At 42.1% G+C, this 20467-nt stretch overlaps 1 long non-coding RNA gene across 1 annotated transcript in view; it reads left to right on the forward strand.

The window, feature by feature from the left end:
• Positions 1–1061: 1061 nt before the first annotated feature.
• Positions 1062–20467, forward strand: part of LOC109550763 (uncharacterized) — a 48557-nt gene continuing 29151 nt past the window's right edge. Inside the window, exons 1-3 of the long non-coding RNA XR_002177422.3 lie at positions 1062–2222; positions 5372–5730; positions 6535–6611. This is a non-coding gene — a long non-coding RNA (uncharacterized lncRNA). The remainder of the gene's footprint in view (positions 2223–5371; positions 5731–6534; positions 6612–20467) is intronic.

Raw genomic sequence — 20467 nt, forward strand, 5'->3', positions numbered from 1 at the left:
GCTGCAATGAACATTGGGGTGCATGTGTCTTTTTGAATTATGGTTTTCTCTGGGTATATGCCCAGTAGTAGGATTTCTGCGTCATATGGTAACTTTATTTTTAGTTTTTTAAGGAACCTCCATACTGTTCTCCATAGTGGCTGTATCAATTTACATTCCCACCAACAGTGCAAGAGGGTTCTCTTTTCTCTACACCCTCTCCAGCATTTGTTGTTTGTAGATTTTCTGATGATACCCATTCTAACTGGTGTGAGGTGATACCTCACTGTAGTTTTGATTTGCATTTCTCTAATAATTAGTGATGTTGAGCAGCTTTTCATGTGTTTCTTGGCCACCTGTATGTCTTCTTTGGAGAAATGTCTATTTAGGCCTTCTGCCCATTTTTGGATTGGGTTGTTTGTTTTTTTAATATTGAGCTGCATGAGCTGTTTATATATTTTGGAGATTAATCCTTTGTCCATTGATTCGTTTGCAAATATTTTCTCCCATTCTGAGGGTTGTCTTTTTGTCTTATTTGTAGCTTCCTTTGCTGTGCAAAAACTTTTAAGTTTCATTAGGTCCCATTTGTTTATTTTTGTTATTATTTCCATTACTCTAGGAGGTAGATCGAAGAAGATCTAGCTGTGATTTATGTCAAAGAGTGTTCTTCCGGGCTTCCCTGGTGGCGCAGTGGTTGAGAGTCCACCTGCCGATGCAGGGGACACGGGTTCGTGCCCCAGTCCGGGAAGATCCCACATGCCGCGGAGCGGCTGGGCCCGTGAGCCATGGCCGCTGAGCCTGCGCGTCCAGAGCCTGTGCTCCGCAACGGGAGAGGCCACAACAGTGAGAGGCCCACATACCGCAAAAACAAAAACAAAAACAAACAAAGAGTGTTCTTCCTATGTTTTCCTCTAAGAGTTTTATAGTGTCTGGTCTTACATTTAGGTCTCTAATCCATTTTGAGTTTATTTTTGTGTATGGTGTTAGGGAGTATTCTAATTTCATTCTTTTACATGTAGCTGTCCAGTTTTCCCAGCACCACTTATTGAAGAGACTGTCTTTTCTCCATTGTATACCCTTGCCTCCTTTGTCATAGATTAGTTGACCATAGGTGAATGCGTTTATCTCTGGGCTTTCTATCCTGTTCCATTGATCTATATTTCTGTTTTTGTGCCAGTACCATATTGTCTTGATTACTGTAGCTTTGTAGTATAGTCTGAAGGCTGGGAGCCTGATTCCTCCAGCTCCATTTTTTTCCCTCAAGACTGCTTTGGCTATTCGAGGTCTCTTGTGTCTCCTTACAAATTTTAAGATTTTTGTTCTAGTTCTGTAAAAAATACCATTGGTAATTTGATAGGGATTGCACTGAATCTGTAGATTGCTTTGGGTAGTATAGTCATTTTCACAATATCTTCCAGTCCAAGAACATGGTATATCTCTCCATCTGTTTGTATCATCTTTAATTTCTTTCATCAGTGTCTTATAGTTTTCTGCATACAGGTCTTTTGTCTCCTTAGGTAGGTTTAACCCTAGGTATTTTATTCTTTTTGTTGCAGTGGTAAGTGGAAGTGTTTCCTTAATTTCTTAGAAGAGGTATATTTTTAATGGAAACCTTCAATGACAACAATAATTAGCTATTCCATAGCTAATGGTCAGGCTGGTGGGGGGAGATGCTTTGAATAGGAAGCATCTATAGGGCCTCTCATGCCCCAGCTCTGCTGTGCAACTACGATCTTGTGTTTCACGGTGTTATGTATCTTGACTTAGATTTACATCTTCATTTGTTTGTTTAATGCCAGGCTCCCCAACTAGTCTGTGAGCTCCACTGGGGTGGGGGCTCGGTCTGTTTTGTTCACTGCTAAATGCCCAGAGCTTAGCACAGTGCCTGGCACACAGGAGCACTCTGATGAATGCTGGGGAGAAAAACCTCTAGAGTGACATTCGGTGAAGCGAGTGGAGACTGGGAAGCAGAGCCTACGACACTGGCACTGTCTAGTCAGAGAGGATGCAGTCTCATGATTCTCAGAGCCTGAGCCCCTGGTTCACCTGAAGTCTTAAGCTGGAGTCCCTTCCTCCTTTTTGAAGAGAGCATCGCTCACTGTCTCCTCGCCCCCTTCCACTGGGGCCCAGCCAAGCCTCCAAAAGGCCCCAGGCAGCACAGTTTGAAAACAACTGATTCAATCCCTTCATTTTACAGAGAAAGAAACCCATGGAAAGTGGAGAAACGTGGAAAGGTGACAAAGGTAAGAGACAGAAGACAAAAAAAGTGTATGTCAGAGAAAGAATCTGCTTTGTCATATTTTCCCCTGACAGCTCTTCACTGTAATTCAAGAACACCCGTCAGAGCTGTTCTCCCTCATCTGGGAATTAACTGTGAGAAACATCCCGCCTGGCCTGGAAACAAAAGAGGCCTGGAGAGAGTGTCAGGGGCTTGGTGTCCAAGAGGAACCAAGCGGCTGGAGGAGGTGGCTTTGAGGATCCTGATGATTAAGAGGGTGTGTACGTTGTAAAGGGCCCATCTGGGAAATAGCAGCCACGTTGAGACGTTGAGGACAAAGGCTTTTTTGTCCTTTGCCACCCGTGAGGCAATGCTTTTCTGAGCAGCTCTAATTATAAATCCCTGTCCCGCTAAGATGGGTAAACTTGGCAGCATTTGAGGTCTGCCTTGTGTCTTGACTATTTCTCAGTTGGTTTAGGTTTGGCAAAACCCCAAGTGCATTTTGCCAAGCACTCTTTCCCTTAATTTCTAATCCCCTGAGTGGCTTAAGGGAAATTTCATCCATATGTTTCTGAGTCATTTACTGTGAACTCATCTTTTTGGTAAAAGAAATATGTTCCCAAGCCAGCACAGTCTAGAGAATAGCAAATTTTTCAGGCTGAAACAGGTCATGCTTTCTTTGGGAAGAATTTCCTGAGTTTTCTGAGTACAAGTAGGAGGGAAGGAGAACAACATTTCCTGTTCTCATATTCCTTCCCCTGCCTGCATGTCCTTTCTTAAGGCTTAGTTGAAAACCTCCTCTATTTTCTAGGAAGCTGGTGAATGCCATATTTGCATTTGGATCTAAACAAACTCTATAGACTTGTCATTTCGACACAAATTCTCCTTTTTAACCTACGTTGGAAAAGAAACAAGCAATTATTGAACACATATACTACATGGCAGGTGCATCTTAGCGGCCTGGTGAGATAGACATTATTCTCACATATAAAGAGTCTGAGACTAAAACATATTAAGTTAATTAGACAAGGCATGAACTTAATAAAAGGCAAAGTCAGAATTCAAATCTGGGGCTGTCAGTTTCCCAAGTTCACGCTCCTTCCATCTGTCCATGCTCGTTCTCATGCACAGAGAGGAGGCCCAACACGTTCTAGTTGATAATCATCATGGAGCTAATGATGAATTCTGGCCAGATGTTTTTGGTAAAGTCAACAGAGACTAGATTTGACATTATTGAAAAATAGTTATCTTCTTTTCTATTACCTCAGGAGACTTTGGGACGTACTTACTCACTGTGGGGAGATGTCATACATAGAAATTACGAGTCTTGATCATACTACTATATATAAAATAATCAACAAAGATCTACTGTATAGCACAGGGAACTCTACTCAATATTCCATAATAATATATGTGGGAAAAGAATCTGAAAAAGAATGGGTATATGTATATGCATAACTGAATCACTTTGCTGTACACCTGAAACTAACACAACATTGTAAATCAACCATACTCTGATATAAAATTAAAATTAAATTATAGAAAAGAAATTGTCAGTCTTGGAAGTGAACTCCTCTATATTACTAATATCCAAGGTATAACTCTTAGTTTACAGAAATTACAGGTAATCAAGGAACACGTTAAACAATACCATGAGGATGCAATCAGCAAAATCCAGAATGTTGAAAATTCTGTGAGACAGATGGCCCAGTTTCTTCAATAAACAAATGGCTAGGGGGAAAAAAGAGGGCAAGGAAGCCTATAGATTAGAAAATGCAAGAGACATTTCAATGGAATGCAATGTGTGGATCTTATTCGGGTGCTGATTTGAGCAAACCAAGAGTAAAAAGAAATCATGAGCTAATCAGGGAAATTTAAGCGCTGCCTGAATATTTTATAATATTAACAAATTATTGGGTCTTTTTTTTAGATGTGATGAGGGTATTGTGATTGTTTTAAAAAAAAAAGAGAGATAGACCTTATCTCTTAGAAATACTACTTAAGTAAAACTTTATGTTGCCTTGGACTTGTTTTAAAGTAATCTGGGGTGGGGAGGATGTTGCGAATGGGATGAGGGGACAGATAAAAGGAGACTGGCCACATTTGAACAAGGATTGAAGCTGGGTGATAGGTACAAGGGGTTCATTATATTAGTCAGACAGATGTTTATATGTTTGAAAGTGTCCATAATTTTAAAATTGTTATGATTATAATGATCAAAGTTATTCTAATTAATTTAATATTTCCCCTTTTCTCCCACATTTGCATCTTAATCTTTACAACAACTCCATGAGGTCTGACATGAACATGCTATGGGTTTTTGTGGTGGTAGTGGTGGTTTAAAAGAAGAAAAGGAAGGAGGGAAGAAAGGAAGGGAGGGAGGGAGGAAGGAAGGAAGGGAGGAAGGAAGGGAGGGACTAAGGAGGAAAGAGAAGGAAATGGAAGGGAAGGGAAGGGAAGAAAAGCTGAGCTACTGGAGGAGAAGGGAAGTAATTTCTTGACAAAGAGAGTCAATTTTCTGCAGATTCAAGTCCCCAAATACCTGGAATTCATGTGTGTTCAGTCTTAGCCTCTTGACTCTCTGATATCTGGATTGTAGAACTGAACTACAGGCGTGGGCCTAGGTGCCAGGACCTAGGTAAAGGAGCACTTCACCTTGGCTTTTGTCCCTGACTCCATGGAGTTTCCTTTAATGTTGACCTTTTAAAGCTGCTCTCAATAATCTGCACCATAAAGGATATTGGACAGCAAGCGGCAGACATACTTGTAATACTCTTCTTTAAAAAAAAAAAAACAACAACTCCCAGATATTTTGTTTCTTGGATGAAGTTGCTGAGGAAACAATTATGAGTGATGTTAGGCTGATGGTAAAGTAAATGTATGCTCCCTCTCAGGTATCACATGAAAATGAGAGTAAGAACTTTACATTCAGTTGTATAACATCATGTGCTTTCTTCTGTAACTTTTTTTAACAGACATTTTCTAATATACATAAAGAGAACGCATAGGATATGACCTGCTTCCATGATGTCCAGCTCTAACAGTTGTCAATAACCATATTATGTCATCTATGCCTTTCCTTCCCTCCCTGCCAATGGATTATTTAAAAACAAATTCCAAGCATCCTTATCGTATCATCTGTAGAAGTTCTGTGTGCATCTCTTTTTATTTCAGATAAATGGGATTAATAGATGAGCCGCAGATGTATCTGTAGAGCGAAGACTACACCCAGAGATAACCAGTCTTGTGGCTTTGGAGGTAGGAGGAGACGGTAGGGCAGTTGGCAGAGGCTGCGAGGAAGCACGGCAGCGGGTACTGCGTCAACAGTGAGAACCGCAGATTAGAGGCCCAGAGCCCTGCCTGAGCGCTGCAGTTTCAAGGAGGGGACTTCCGTATCCGATGCCGGAAGCCGGGCAGGGCTGATTATGGAGCGGAGCAGGGAGCATCTGGTCCTCTACGATCACCACCTGGGCAGCGTCAACGTGACGGCATCAGAGCTGCCAGGGAGGGAGCCGCGCGGAGGGAGAGTCCAGGTTTGGGACACTGAAAATTGTTCATTTGGTCTGTCAAAACGTTTATTCCCACCCAATTTGATAGAACCCTTTCTAAACCTTTTTTTTTTTCTTTTTTGCGGTACGCGGGCCTCTCGCTGCCGTGGCCTCTCCCATTGCGGAGCACAGGCTCCGGACGCGCAGGCCTAGCGGCCATGGCCCACGGGCCCAGCCGCTCCGCGGCACGTGGTATCTCCCCGGACCAGGGCACGAACCCGTGTCCCCTGCATCGGCAGGCGGACTCCCAACCACTGCGCCATCAGGGAAACCCGTTTCTAAACCATTTTACACACTCCTCTGCCTTCCTAAGGAGAGAAGTGCAGGGAACTTTCAGCCGTTTCTTAATGACTTCAAGGCATTACCATCAAGGACAGTTTTGTGTTGACCTCACGTATGGCCATGCCTCCAGCGACTGAGAATTATTTTACATGTGTGCTCCTAAACCAAAGGGCCACTAGATTTTTCTTTTTTTTTTCTTTTGAAGTATTTATTTACTTGTTTTGGCTGCACAGGGTCCTAGTTGCAGCGTGTGGGATCTTTAGTTGCCGCTAGCAGGATCTAGTTCCCTGAACAGGGATCGAACCCCGGCCCACTGCATTGGGAGCATGGAGTCTTAACCACTGGACCACCAGGGAAGTCCCTAGATTTTTCTTTTTCTTTTTTAAATTGAAGTATAGTTGATTTACAATATTGTGTTGGTTTCAGGAGTGATTCAGTTACATATATATGTATTTTTTCAGATTATACTCAATATCTTATAATAATCTATCTTTTTTATTTTAATAGGATAAGGTGAAGGTGGAAGGCATTGTCTCTGCTCTCCTGTCAGCTGTCACTTTTTACAGCCATCAACATACCTGATGGTAAGAACCACTTCTGTTCTGCTTCTAATGTGATGCTTCTAACCAGGCTGTGAATATTGTTACACCTGTGTCTGAGGTAAGAGTAAACTGACTGTGCGTGAGAATCCAGGAGACTCACTTTGGGGTAAAGTGTATGGGTTTTGTGACACCAGTTTTGTGTCTTCAGAATCTCTTTGTGGCTTGCTTTTTAGTTATTAGCTAAGTCCTGGGTAGTTAAGGCTGCTGAGTAGGTGATACATTACTTCTGTATTGCTCACAGCTGTTTGACACAAGCTCAAGAAAGACCCTAAATCAGATCTCAGCATCTCCCAGAGATAAGAAAATGATAGCAAGGCATAGGACATGAGCAGTAAGTAGCCTGAAACTATAGATACACCATGGTAAAAACATCCTCTTGGATATCCCTGGGTCTTGGTGGGAGAGAATTGAGAATGGAAATAGTAATTTTCTAAAGTATGTTTTATTCAAAAAAACAAAACAAAAAGACACAGAACTTATCTTTAAGAATGCATTCAACTACATAAAAATCAGTAAGTCTGGGAGTGAAAAGATGCTCATCCAAGGAAGTGGATGAAAGATGGTTTCCCAAAACATAACATAAACCTTTGCATACAGCTAAGAAAGTAAGGCCAGAGTGCTCAACCCCCCAGACTTGTGCTACAAGTTTCAGTTGCCCACAGGAAGTGCAGGTAGTTACCTTTCCAGTTATCTTCCTGACAATTCCTTGCTCAGCAAGAAGACCCTGTGTTTTAGATTTATTTTGACCAACAGGGACGTGTAGTTGGCATGCTGGAAATGAGGACCGTCTTAGGTGAGAAGCTCCTGATGTTCTGGTGTTCTGAGTTACGGGAAATTGGGATGCAAGATGCTGGCAGACAAGGGTTCTGGGTGTTAGGAAAGAAGGTTCTCAAACTGCAGAGAAAAGATAGAAATTTTATGAACTGAGGCCCTGTAGCATTGACTCTCAACCCTTACTGTGCAGTAAATTCATCTGGGGAATTTTGTTCATTGAACTTTCCTGATTGAGGTATAATTTATATTAATCAAGTGTATAGATATAAATGTACCACATTTAAGACCCCACTTTGAAAATGAATTTGGACAAATGCATATGCCTTGTAACCCACACCACTATCAAGATGCAGGACAACTCTACCATCCCTGAATGACCCCTCGTGAGCTTCCCAGAAAGCCCCCCTTTTTTACAAGCAACCTATGTTCAGATCCCTGTCTCCATATCTTGTGCCTATTCTAGAACTTCGTATAAATGGAGTCATATAGTAGGTACTTTGTGTGTGTGGGGGGTGGTTTTCACTCAGCATCATGATTTTGAGGTACATCCATGTTGTCACATGAATCAGTAGTTTTCTCCTTTTCTGTTACCAGATCGTATCTTGTTATATGGATATACCACAATGCATTCATCCATTCTGTAGTTGAGGGACATTTGGATTGTTTCCGGTTTGGGGCTGTTATTAATGAAGCTGCTAAGTCTTTTTGTGTGCATGTATTTTCACTTCTCTTGGATGAAAACCTTGAAGCAATGTTGTCATTGGGTAGGTGTATGTTTCACTTTATGAGAACCTGCCAGACCAATTTCCAAAGTGGTCACATCATTTTGTTCTCCCAGCAGAAATGAATGAGAGTTCTAGTTGCTCTGCCGTCGTCAGTATTCTTTTAATTTTAGCCATTAGTTGGTATCTCATTTTGGTTTTAATTTGCATTTCCCTGGTGACTAATGATATTGAACACTTTTTCATGTGCTTATTGGCTGTCTGTATTTTTTCTTTTGTGAAGTGCCTAGTCAAGCTTTTTGGCCAGCTTTTCAGTTGGGCTATTTGTGTTTTTAATTACTGAGTTATAGGAATTGCTAAAATATCCTGGATACAAGTCCTTTGTCAGATACACATGTGGCAAATATTTTCTCCAGGTCTGACTTGTTTCCTCTTTTTATTAGCAGTATATTTTAATGGGCAGAAGTTTTTCATTTTAATGAAGTCCATTTTAACACTTTTTAAAATGATTATCTGGATAACCTAAAAAAAAATACCCATGACTTGGCCCTACCCCAGAGATCTGGTTCAACTAGTCTGTGTTGGGGCCAAGCATCAGTGCTTTTTAAAGATTCCTTCAGTCTTTCCACTGTGCAGCCAGGGTTGAGAACCCCAGAACTAAAGGGAAATACGACTTGAAATATAGAGGGCTCTAAAAAATGAAATTCTGAAAATATGATAAGGCATAATCCCAGTTAACGTCAAAGAGGTACCTAAAATCCCCTGTTCATCAGCACAGGAAATGTTTACAATGAGGAGACAGAGTCAGCAGGTAAGGACAGGCTATGGTGCTGTTACAGCTCTGGCCTCAGGCCTGTGGGATGCTCAGAGAGGAAGAAAATGGACCTTAGAAAATTGTGTTTGGGGCAAGAAGATGAACAAGAAAGGCAACATCCTAGAGTAGCTGGGAAAACAGATGATGGGAGTGCCCAGCTGGGGTTTTATTTCTGCCCTTGCCATCTGGAAACAGAATCTCCAACACCAGTAAAATGGAACATAGGTGGTTAAGAGGGAACAGAAGCTGAAGATGGATGAAGAGGCAGCGAGGGAGACCTGAGCGGCTCCCAATGAGTTCAGGTCTCCAGGCCATGTGAATCACAGCCCTGGGAACGGGAGGACCTTGAGAGGTAATTGAGGAATCACTCTGTAATCTTCGAAAATCACGGATCAAGGGAACAGTGCCAGAAAACCCCAAATGAGAAAATGCTCCAAGTTTCAAAAATGGCGCTGTCAGAAACCATCAGGTCACAACAGTGTCCAGCAGCTGTCCTGGGGATGTGCCTCTTGAAGACTGGGCAGCCCCAGGCAGTCCCCAGGAAGCTCAACCCCACCCTGCCCCCCTGCCACACACACACAAAGCAGCTTTGACTTCAAATCCAGTTGACAAGACTCTCCTCTGGGGATAAATCCTATGAACACAGGCCCTGCCCAGCCCTGCTTCACTACATTTTTAGCTTCTCTTATATGAGTAATAATTCTGTCATTAGTTATTTACATTTATTGCACACCTACTATATGCTATGCTACTATATACGTTTCTCAAGTTCTAAAACTCCCGAGTCCTCAGGAATACAGGCTCAGCCCAGACAGAGATCCAAAGACCTCTGTTTGAAAAGCACTGGATTAAAAGTTAAGAGCCAGTAGATGGATAAATAAACTGTGGGACATCTAGACAACTGAATATTGTTCAGCACTAAAACAAAATGAGCTATGAAGACACAAAAAGACTTGGAGGAACCTTAAGTGCATATTACTAAGTAAAAGAAGCCAATCTGAAAAGACTATGTACTACATGATTCCAACTATATGACATTCTGGAAAAGACCAAACTGTACAGTAAGAAGATCAGTGGTTGCCAGGGATGCAGGGGGAGGAAAAGAAGGATGAATACACAGAGCACAGAGGATTTTTAGAGAGGCGAGACTCTTCTGTATGATACTATAATGGTGGATACACGTCATTGTACATTTGTCCAAACCCATAGCATGTACAGCACTGTGAGTGAACCCTAATGTGAACTGTGGACTTTGGGTGATAATGATGTGTCAGTGTGGGTTCACTGATTGTCACAATGTACCCTCTCATAGGGGGGATGTCGATGGTGAGGGAGGCTCTGCATGTGTGGGGCACGGAGCATATGGGAACTGTGTACTTCCACTCAGTTTTGCTCTGAACCTAAAACTGCTCTAAACAATAAAGTCTGTGTTTAAAAATTAAACAGTTAAGAACAGAAAATAAAATTTTTGTAGAGAACATTTGGGCCCCTCAAAGTATACCCATGCACCCAATTGAAGAAATAGTGTGTGAGATGCTTCATATGCATTCTTTCTAATTCTTAAAGTCACCTGCAGGATACATATTATTATTTTTCAAATTTTAGAGATGATTTAACTGGGACAGGTTTTTGGTTTTGTTTTGTTTTTTCCACCGTACTTGGGCCTCTCACTGTTGTGGCCTCTCCCGTTGTGGAGCACAGGCTCCGGACGCGCAGCCTCAGCGGCCATGGCTCACAGGCCCAGCCGCTCCGCGGCATGTGGGATCCTCCCGGACCGGGGCACGAATCCGTGTTCCCCTGCATTGGCAGGCGGACTCTCAACCACTGCGCCACCAGGGAAGCCCTTAACTGGGACAGGTTTAAGGAAAGTGACCCAAGTCGCATTGCAAGTAACTGGCAGGACAGGATTAAACTCAGGTCTTCCATGAGGGTGAAAAATGCATGCCCTTGACAGTGACTCCTCACTGCCTCCCACCTCGACCTCCACTTACCTGTTGTGCACTTACCTGGATTCAGTACCGTCTCAGACCTTTCTCAGCCTGACTTTGTATGCATGCTCCTCCTTTGACCTCCTCTTAGCCCAGCCCTCAGTCTTAATTCCCAGGCCTGCTGACCAAATACTTGCCAACCTCATTCTAAGATGGCCAGCCCCTTATGCAGCACTCTTTCTATCTCTAGCTTTGATTCTGCCCTAACCCCCACCTGTATACCCAGCCGTGCCTTGCCCAGCCCAGCCCAGCAGCAGGAATCAGAGCCTTGTCCTGGCTCAAGGCCCAATCATAGCAATTTGAGCCATGAAATGGAAGAACTCAGGGCCTCTTCTGCTGCATCTAGAGGAGACCACATCTTTATCACTTCCAGGAAGTGATGCTGTCATATTGTCTAACATCAATTAGAGACCAGTGTGGGATACGATCTATGAATTTGAGGTGCTTTGCTTTGTGAAGAGGCTTATAGTCCCATTTCTGGTGCCTTTTGGAATGAATGGGTGTTATGTCAATACCCTGAGTGGTAGAAGGAGAGCAACAGTCATGGGCTTCCTCACAAAGTAAAAAATGTGAGTAAAAATTCTGGCATTGTTAGAATGAACAACTGTTCATGAACTAGTGCATCCACAATGCCTGTATCATGACTGCTTCTCTTCCCTAAGACATGGGCGCAGATGGTCCATACTTGTCTGGGAGCCAGGTTCAGTAATGCTGTTATTTGATCTGTCCGAAAATGGGTAGCAATATCTGTTACCAGCTTAAATACCTTCTGCAAGTTTGGATGGTACATATCTATAACATGGTATTTAAACTTTTTAATGAGCTCATGTTAAGTCTAATTGCCATTCTAACTTTGTATGTGAAGTCAAGTTCATAATAAAGCTGTTATTAAATGAAAAAAAGTGGACAAATGGTTAGCTAGCCAGTAGGAGTTAGAATTGGTGGGCAGAACTCCAGAGCCCCTTGTGGCAGCTGTGACATCTTTTCTCTGTGAAGGTGAAGCAGTGCCTTCTGGGAGTCTAGCAGGAGCTATGCCACAGAAAAGGAAGGCATTGTCAACTGAGCTCCATCTCCCAGTGTCCCAGCCATGGTCTACTGAGGGACGTTGAAGAGGCTGGCAAGGCTCAGGGGCATTCTCATCTGAGCCAAGGCTAACACCATGAATTTCAAGGCCATTAATGATTTCGTATTTGAGAGTTGAGAACAGAGTTAGTCCTCAGAAGCTGTGATCCTGACCTCCTGACCCATGATGGGCATAACCACCAGCCTGACACTGGTGTACACTGGGGTACAGGTTCCATGGTACCCACCCACTGCCCCTACAAAGAGTTCATCAAGACCAAGTTTTTCACAATGATTTATTCTCCATCCATCTTCTTTGGTCCACTTTTTGAAAAAATAAAACCAGGGAGCTAAGGCTATGAGACATCCAGAAGGCTTTTAATACCACAGTCATGCAGGACTGCTGCCGAACTCACTAGGCCAGTTCTCGGCAGGTATGTTCTGTACCACATTACACTTTCAGAGGCCTTACACCTACCCAGGTAAGTAAAGGGTAGAAGCAGACATAATAGCCTTCTGGACTCAGCCTAATTACTAAGCAAGCTTCCTATGCTCACCAAGAAACAATTTTGTTACAATTTGGCTTCATACAGAACTGTCTGCAAGCTAAAAAAGCACTGATTAGTGAGCATGAATATTTCATTCTCTTAACAGCTCTATTTTTCAAAATAAGTTATTTAATAATCCTCTACTCTATAAAAAGTGATTCATTTCCTATTGCTACTATTAACAATTACCACAAATGTAGCAGCTTCAACAGCAGAAAATTCTTATGTTAGAGTTTCATCGTAGGTCAGAAGTCTAAAATGAAGGTGTGGGCGGGGCTGTATTTTTTCCAGTGGCTCTACAGGAGACTCTATTTCCTTACCTTTTCCAGCTTCTAGAGGCCTCCTGCATTCCTTGGCACGTGGCCCCTTCCTTTACCTTCAAAGTCAGAAACACTACATCTCTCTGACCCTTCTTGTGTTGGTCACATTTGGTTCAAAATGAGTGAAACTTGAAATCACGGTAGTTTATTAAAACAAACCAAAAAATAAGGGTTTTCTTGCTTCTAAGTTCAAAGTGAGCAAAGAGACCTACTCAGGGCTCCACGCCTACCAGGCAGCAAGGCTGCTCAGATGGTGTCCCCGGCAAAGGAGGCAGGGACCCCCCCTGCTGTGAATGTAACACCCAGCTCCCAGTGGTGTGCACAAGAGGGAATTTGTAAATCTGACAGCGGCTGCCTCTAGGGAGCGGAATTGGGAGGAGCAATTTTTTTTTTTTTTTTGCGGTACGCGGGCCTCTCACCGTTGTGGCCTCTCCCGTTGTAGAGCACAGGCTCTGGACGCGCAGGCTCAGCGGCCATGGCTCACGGGCCCAGCCGCTCTGCAGCATGTGGGATCTTCCCAGACTGGGGCACTAATCCACGTCCCCTGCATAGGCAGGCGTACTCTCAACCACTGCGCCACCAGGGAAACCTGGAGGAGCAATTTTATACACTTCAATTTAACACTCATTTAGCATCTATTTACTTGCATTTAAAAACAAAGGAAGAGGGGCCTCCCTGGTGGCGCAGTGGTTAAGAATCCGATTGCCAATGCAGGGGACATGGGTTTGACCCCTGGTCCGGGAAGATCCCACATGCCCCAGAGCAACTAAGCCCGTGCACCACACACTACTGAGCCTGCGCTCTAGAGTCCGCGAACCACAACTACTGAAGCCCACACGCCTAGATCCCATGCTCCACAACAAGAGAAGCCACCACAGTGAGAAGCCGCGCACTGCAACGAAGAAAGGCTCGAATAAAAAGAAAGCCCACGCGCAGCAACGAAGACCCAACGCAGCCAAAAATTAATTAATTAATTAATTTAAAAAAAAAAAGAGTGCAGAATTTGGAGTCGAACAGATTGTTCAAATTTTAATTCAACTACTTATTAGCTGTGGGAACTGAGGCAGGTCACTCACCTTGACTGGCCCTCGGTCATCTCTAACACTGGAAAGATACCTGCTGCATAAAGTCCTCATGAGAGACAACCTAAAAGACTTGTTTAAACTCACTATAAACTCACTCCAACCATATTCGTGGATGGACAACCAAGAGCCCAGAAATGGCAAGAGAGACCCTGAGAAGGAAACAGTTGCTGTCTTCAAGTGTTGGGGGGAAAAGCGGAAATGACTTTTTTCTGTGTTGCTCTAAAAGGCATAACTGAGACCCATAGGGTGAAAGTTTTGTGGCGGAAATGCCTTTCAAGTCACAGTAAGGAGGGACTGCTCCAGCTCAGGCCACTTGTGAAAGGCAGTGTGTGCCTGGTGGCTGGAGGAATCCCAGTGCAGGCTGCATAAGTACCTGCCAGAGACGATCTGCAGGAGAGTGTTGCCCTGGGAGCCTGTTTCGTGAGTGGTTTTGAAACCAGGCTGATCATCGGAAGCACAAGGAGAGCTTTACAAAATGCAGGTTTTGTGTCCACACACAGTCCTAATGAACCAGAATGGTTCTGTGGGGACCAGAATATGTATTTCAGAAAAATTCATCAAGAGAGTCTGATGAAAAGGAGAAACCAGTGGATTATGACCTCTCTGATACCTTGAGTTCAAGAATCCACGACGTGATATTTACTGAGTTGAATTTTAAAGAGTGAAGCAGGGCTTCCCTGGTGGCGCAGTGGTTGAGAGTCCACCTGCCGATGCAGGGGAACACGGGTTCGTGCCCCGGTCCGGGAAGATCCCACATGCCGCGGAGCGGCTGGGCCCGTGAGCCATGGCCACTGAGCCTGCGCGTCCGGAGCCTGTGCTCCGCAACGGGAGAGGCCACAACAGTGAGAGGCCCGCGTACCACAGAAAAAAACCAAAACCAAAAACAAAAAAAAATAAAGAGTGAAGCAACGGTAAATGAGGGCCAGAGTGTCTTTGTAGGAAATGGGAAAGGGGAAAGAGTGCAAATAAGAGGGGGACCCCATCTCTGTGACAACCCAAAAGCATGGCCAGGAAACAAGGATTCCTCATCCAGGAGATGACCTGGATCCATGGAGACCCTGCTGCCCTCTGACAAGGGGACCCTTAGGTATATATCAACTTCCTGCAAACCGCTAGCATAAATTTCCTTTGAAAACCAGAGTTACAAACAATCCCTCCCCACTAGGAACATTTGACAGATTCCATTTTGAGAGATGAGCTACGTGTTAGACAAAACTGGCGACAGGGAGAGATGTCATGATTCTATGGCCAATGAAGGAAACAGAGGAGAGGTGCAGTCTTTGTTACTTTTTAATTGGAGGAAGATGTTATCTCGGCAGCAAGACATTTAAGAGGTGCCATTAATTGTTTGTTGCTGTCACTGATGAGAAGAAGGAGAACAGGCAGGGAGTAGACTTTGAAAATTAACCATCTTCAAAAATTAAGGAGGAGTTCCTAGACCTAGTGGGGAGCAGCTTAGAGTATTAAAAATGAGTAAAGTACTAGTTGCAATGACAGCCACTTTCCTAGTCATCATAACTAGGTAAGTACCTCTTGGTTATAATATTGGGATACTACCTTATTCTGGGAGCAGCATTTCCCAAATCCTGTTCAGAGGAGGACACCTAAAAACTTGAGAATGCAAATGTGCACCAAACTTTGTGTGTAGCTGGATAAAATGGTCTCCTGCATAATTATTTTACTACTATTTTCGAAATTTATGTAGACACTATTGTAATTAATAAAATATATACATAGTTATTTAAAACTTTACTGAACACAAAGCAGCTTTTCATCACCAAGACCTATTCCAGTTGATGGGTACCAAAGTACAAATGCTATCATCTGGGCGTGCACAAACCTCCTGCTTGAGAGAGTGAAAGCTAAGCTCAGTCATTTAGGAAGGGTCTCTTTGTGTTCATTTTCCTCTCATGCACTCTACAAATAGCTTTTCCTTGCTTTACATTGAGCTGGCTCTTCAAGTGTCGAGAGGAAAGGAGATGGGAGTGCAAAGACAGGTTGGAGGAAAAGAGCAGTGATTTAGCTGCTTTCGTTTTTTGATGTGGGGAGGTCCCCTTCCCACCAAGTAAAAATCTTCATGTGTTTTGCCAGCAAACAGAGCTCTCTGAGGCTGCCAACATAAGTGAAATAAAGTGTAATTTAGTTTATTAAAAGAAAAAAAACTCTGCTATTAGAAAACCTAAGAATTATTGGGAAGAGGGATTGCCTGAATTATTCATTGCTTCAAAAAGTAATCATTGATTTTCTCCGACATACAAGGTTTGTAGACTGCCCTCCGGCAATTTACAAAATAGTGGGGATGCTACCAGAAAAGGAACAGGGAAGGAATGTTTTGCATACTAAAAAGTCAGACACAGTAATTTATTATCTTACATTAAATTAGACTATAGCTGTACAATTTGTAAACCTCTTTCAAATTATGAAATTCAGTGCTGGCAAGTTGTTGAAAATGATACGCCCACACCCCATGGTAGCAGTGTAAATTGATACAATCCTTCAGCAAAGCAGTTTGATGGTGCATTCAAGAGTCTTAAAATGTTCAGCCCTTGATCCCATTATTTATGGGAATTTAATTTTAAGTAAAAAAGCCAAAGGCAGTTAAAAGTTACATGGAGAAATATTTTCATTGAGCACAGTTTCTTTTCTTTTTTTTCTGGCTGCACCACATGGCTTGTGGGATCTTAGTTCCCCGACCAGGGATTGAACCAGGGCCCTTGACAGTGAAAGCACAGAGTCCTAACCACTGGACTGCTGCGGAATTCCCTGAGCACAATTTCTAATATTGATATTTTGGAAGCCATCTAAGGCTTAACAATGGAGGAACATTAAAGTAAATTATAGTAAGGCTACGCAATTAAATACTATGTAGCTATTAGGATGTAAGTAACGAACGATAGAAACAAAATGCAGAAGATACAGTACTGAGTGAAGAAAATAGAATATAAAATTGTATCTATGCCTTAATTGTAGTTGAATAAAAATATATTATCTATATTGATGCTTCCAATCCAAGAACATGGTATGTCTCTCCATCTGTTTGTGTCATCTTTGATTTCTTTCATCAGTGTCTTATAGTTTTCTGAGTACAGGTCTTTTACCTCCCTAGGTAGGTTTATTCCTAGGTACTTTATTCTTGTTGTTGCAATGGTGAATGGGAGTGTTTCCTTAATTTCTCCTTCAGATTTTTCGTCATTAGTGTTTAGGAATGCCAGAGATTTCTGTGCATTAATTTTGTATCCTGCAACTTTACCAGATTCATTGATTAGCTCTAGTAGTTTTCTGGTGGCATGTTTAGGATTCTCTATGTATAGTATCATGTCATCTGCAAACAGTGACACTTTCATTTCTTCTTTTCCAATTTGTATTCCTTTTATTTATTTTTCTTCTCTGATTGCCATGGCTAGGACTTCCAAAACTATGTTGAATAATAGTTGTGAGTGTGGACATCCTTATCTTGTTCTTGATCTTAGAGGAAACGTTTTCAGTTTTTCACCATTGAGAATGATGTTGGCTGTGGGTTTGTCATATAGGGCCTTTATTATGTTGAGGTAGGTTCCCTCTATGCCCACTTTCTGGAGAGTTTTTATCATAAATGGGTGTTGAATTTTGTCAGAAGCTTCTTCTGCATCTATTGAGATGATCATATGGTTTTTATTCTTTAATTAGTTAATATGGTTTATCACATTGACTGATTTGCGTATATTGAAGAATCCTTGCATCCCTGAGATAAATCCCACTTGATCATGATGTATGATCCTTTTAATGTGCTGTTGGATTCTGTTTGCTAGTATTTTGTTGAAGATTTTTGCAGCTATGTTGATCAGTGATATTGGTCTGTAATTTTCTTTTTTCATGATATATTTTTCCGCTTTTGGTATATGGGTGATGGTGGCCTCGTAGAATGAGCTTGGGAGTGTTCCTTCCTCTGCAATTTTTTGGAAGAGTTTGAGAAGGATGGGTGTTAGGTCTTCTCTAAATGTTTGATAGAATTCACCTGTGAAGCCATCTGGTCCTGGACTTTTGTTTGTTGGAAGATTTTTAATTGCAGTTTCAATTTCATCCCTTGTGATTGGTCTGTTTATATTTTCTATTTCTTCCTGATTCAGTCTTGGAAGATTGTACCTTTCTAAGAATTTGCCCATTTCTTCCAGGTTGTCCATTTTATTGTCATTTAGTTGCTTGTAGTAGTTTCTTATGATCCTTTATATTAAAGCAATCTACAGATTCAATGCAATCCCTATCAAATTACCAGTGGCATTTTTCACAGAATTAGAACAAAAACTTTTACAATTTGTATGGAAACACAAAAGACTCTGAATAGACAAAGCAATCAATCTTGAGAAAGAAAAACAGAGCTGGAGGAATCAGGCTCACTGACTTCCAACTATACTACAAAGTTACAGTAATCAAGACAGTATGGTACTGGTAGAAAAACAGAAATGTAGCTTAGTGGAACAGGATAGAAAGCCCAGAGATAAACCCACGCACCAGTGGTCACCTAATCTATGATAAAGGAGGCAAGAATATACAATGGAGATAAGACAGTCTCTTCAATAAGTGGTGTTGGGAAAACTGGACAGCTATATGTAAAAGAACAAAATTAGAACACTCCCTAACACCACACACAAAAAGAAACTCAAGATGGATTAAAGACCTAAATGCAAGACTGGACACTATAAAATTCTTAGAGGAAAACATAGGAAGAACACTCTTTGACATAAATCACAGCAAGTTCTTTTTTGATCCACCTCCTAGAGTAATGAAAATAAAAACAAAAGTAAACAAATGGGACCTAATTAAACTTAAAAGCTTTTGCACAGCAAAGGAAACCATAAACGAGACGAAAAGGCAACCCTCAGAATGGGAGAAAATATTTGCAAATGAAGCAACTGACAAGGGATTAATCTCCAAAATATACAAACAGCTCATGCAGCTCAATATCAAAAAAAAAAAAAACCCAATCAAAAAATGGGCGGAAGGCCTAAATAGACAATTCTCCAAAGAAGAAATACAGATGGCCAAGAGGCACGTGAAAAGATGCCCAACATCACTAATTATTAGAGAAATGCAGATCAAAACAACAATGAGATATCACCTCACACCAGTCATAATGGCCATCATCAAAAAATCTACAAACAATAAATGCTGGAGGGCTTCCCTGGTGGCGCAGTGGTTGAGAGTCCGCCTGCCGATGCAGGAGACACAGGTTCGTGCCCCGGTCCAGGAAGATCCCACATGCCGCGGAGCGGCTGGGCCCATGAGCCATGGCCGCTGAGCCTGCGCGTCCGGAGCCTGTGCTCCACAACGGGAGAGGCCACAACAGTGAGAGGCCCGCATACCACTAAAAAAAAAAAAAAAAAAAAAAAAAATGCTGGAGAGGGTGTGGAGAAAGAGGAACCCTCTTGCACTGTTGGTGGGAATGTAAATTGATACAGCCACTGTAGAGAACAGTATGGAGGTTCCTTAACAAACTAAAAATAGAACTACCATATGACCTAGCAATCCCACTACTGACCTTATACCTTAAGGAAACCATAATTCAAAAAGACACATGCACCCCAATGTTCATTGCAGCACTATTTAACAATAGTCAGGACATGGAAGCAACCTAAATGTCCATCGACAGTTGAATGGATAAAGAAGATGTGGTACATATATACCATGGAATATTACTCAGCCATAAAAAGAAATGAAATTGGGTCATTTGTAGAGATGTGGATGGACCTAGAGTCTGTTATACAGAGTGAAGTAAGTCAGAGAAAAACAAATATTGTATATTAACGCATATATGTGGAATCTAGAAAAATGGTACAGATGAACCTATTTGCAGGGCAGGAATAGAGACTCAGATGTAGAGAATGGACGTGTGGTTGCGGGAGGGGGTGTGGGATGAACTGGGAGATTGGGACTGACATATATACCCTACCATGTGTAAAACGGATAGCTAGAGGGAACCTGCTGTATAACACAGGGAGCTCAGCTCGGTGCTCTGGGGTGACCTAGGTGGGTGGAATTGGGGTGGGGTGGGAAGGAGGTCCAAGAGGGAGGGGATATATGTATACATATAGCTGATTCACTTCGTTGTACAGCAGGAACTAACACAACACTGTAAAGCAACTATACCCGAATTAAAAAAAAGAAATATATATATGTGTGTGTGTATATATATATATATATATATATATACACACACATATATATATATATATATATATAATCTATATTACCTACCAATAAGGACTGAACAGAAACATGAAAAATCTGAATGATTTTATTTACTCCTGGGAATTTGTGAATTTTATCCACTTTTATGTTAGAATGTATTTACATCATTATAGAGCTTGGTACACAAAAGAAAGTCTGAGCATGAGTACAGAAGGGATTTCTACCAGGCTCACCGTCTCCTCCACTTACATACGTATTATAGACTCGAGAAACCATTATCACTAATTCCCAAACTAAACGGGTCCCTTCTCTCAGGTTGGGGGAGAAAATTGAACCTATAGTACAAGATACTGCAGTGTA

The sequence above is a fragment of the Tursiops truncatus genome, chromosome 9 (genome assembly GCF_011762595.2).
Source record: "Tursiops truncatus isolate mTurTru1 chromosome 9, mTurTru1.mat.Y, whole genome shotgun sequence".
Taxonomy (NCBI): domain Eukaryota; kingdom Metazoa; phylum Chordata; class Mammalia; order Artiodactyla; family Delphinidae; genus Tursiops; species Tursiops truncatus.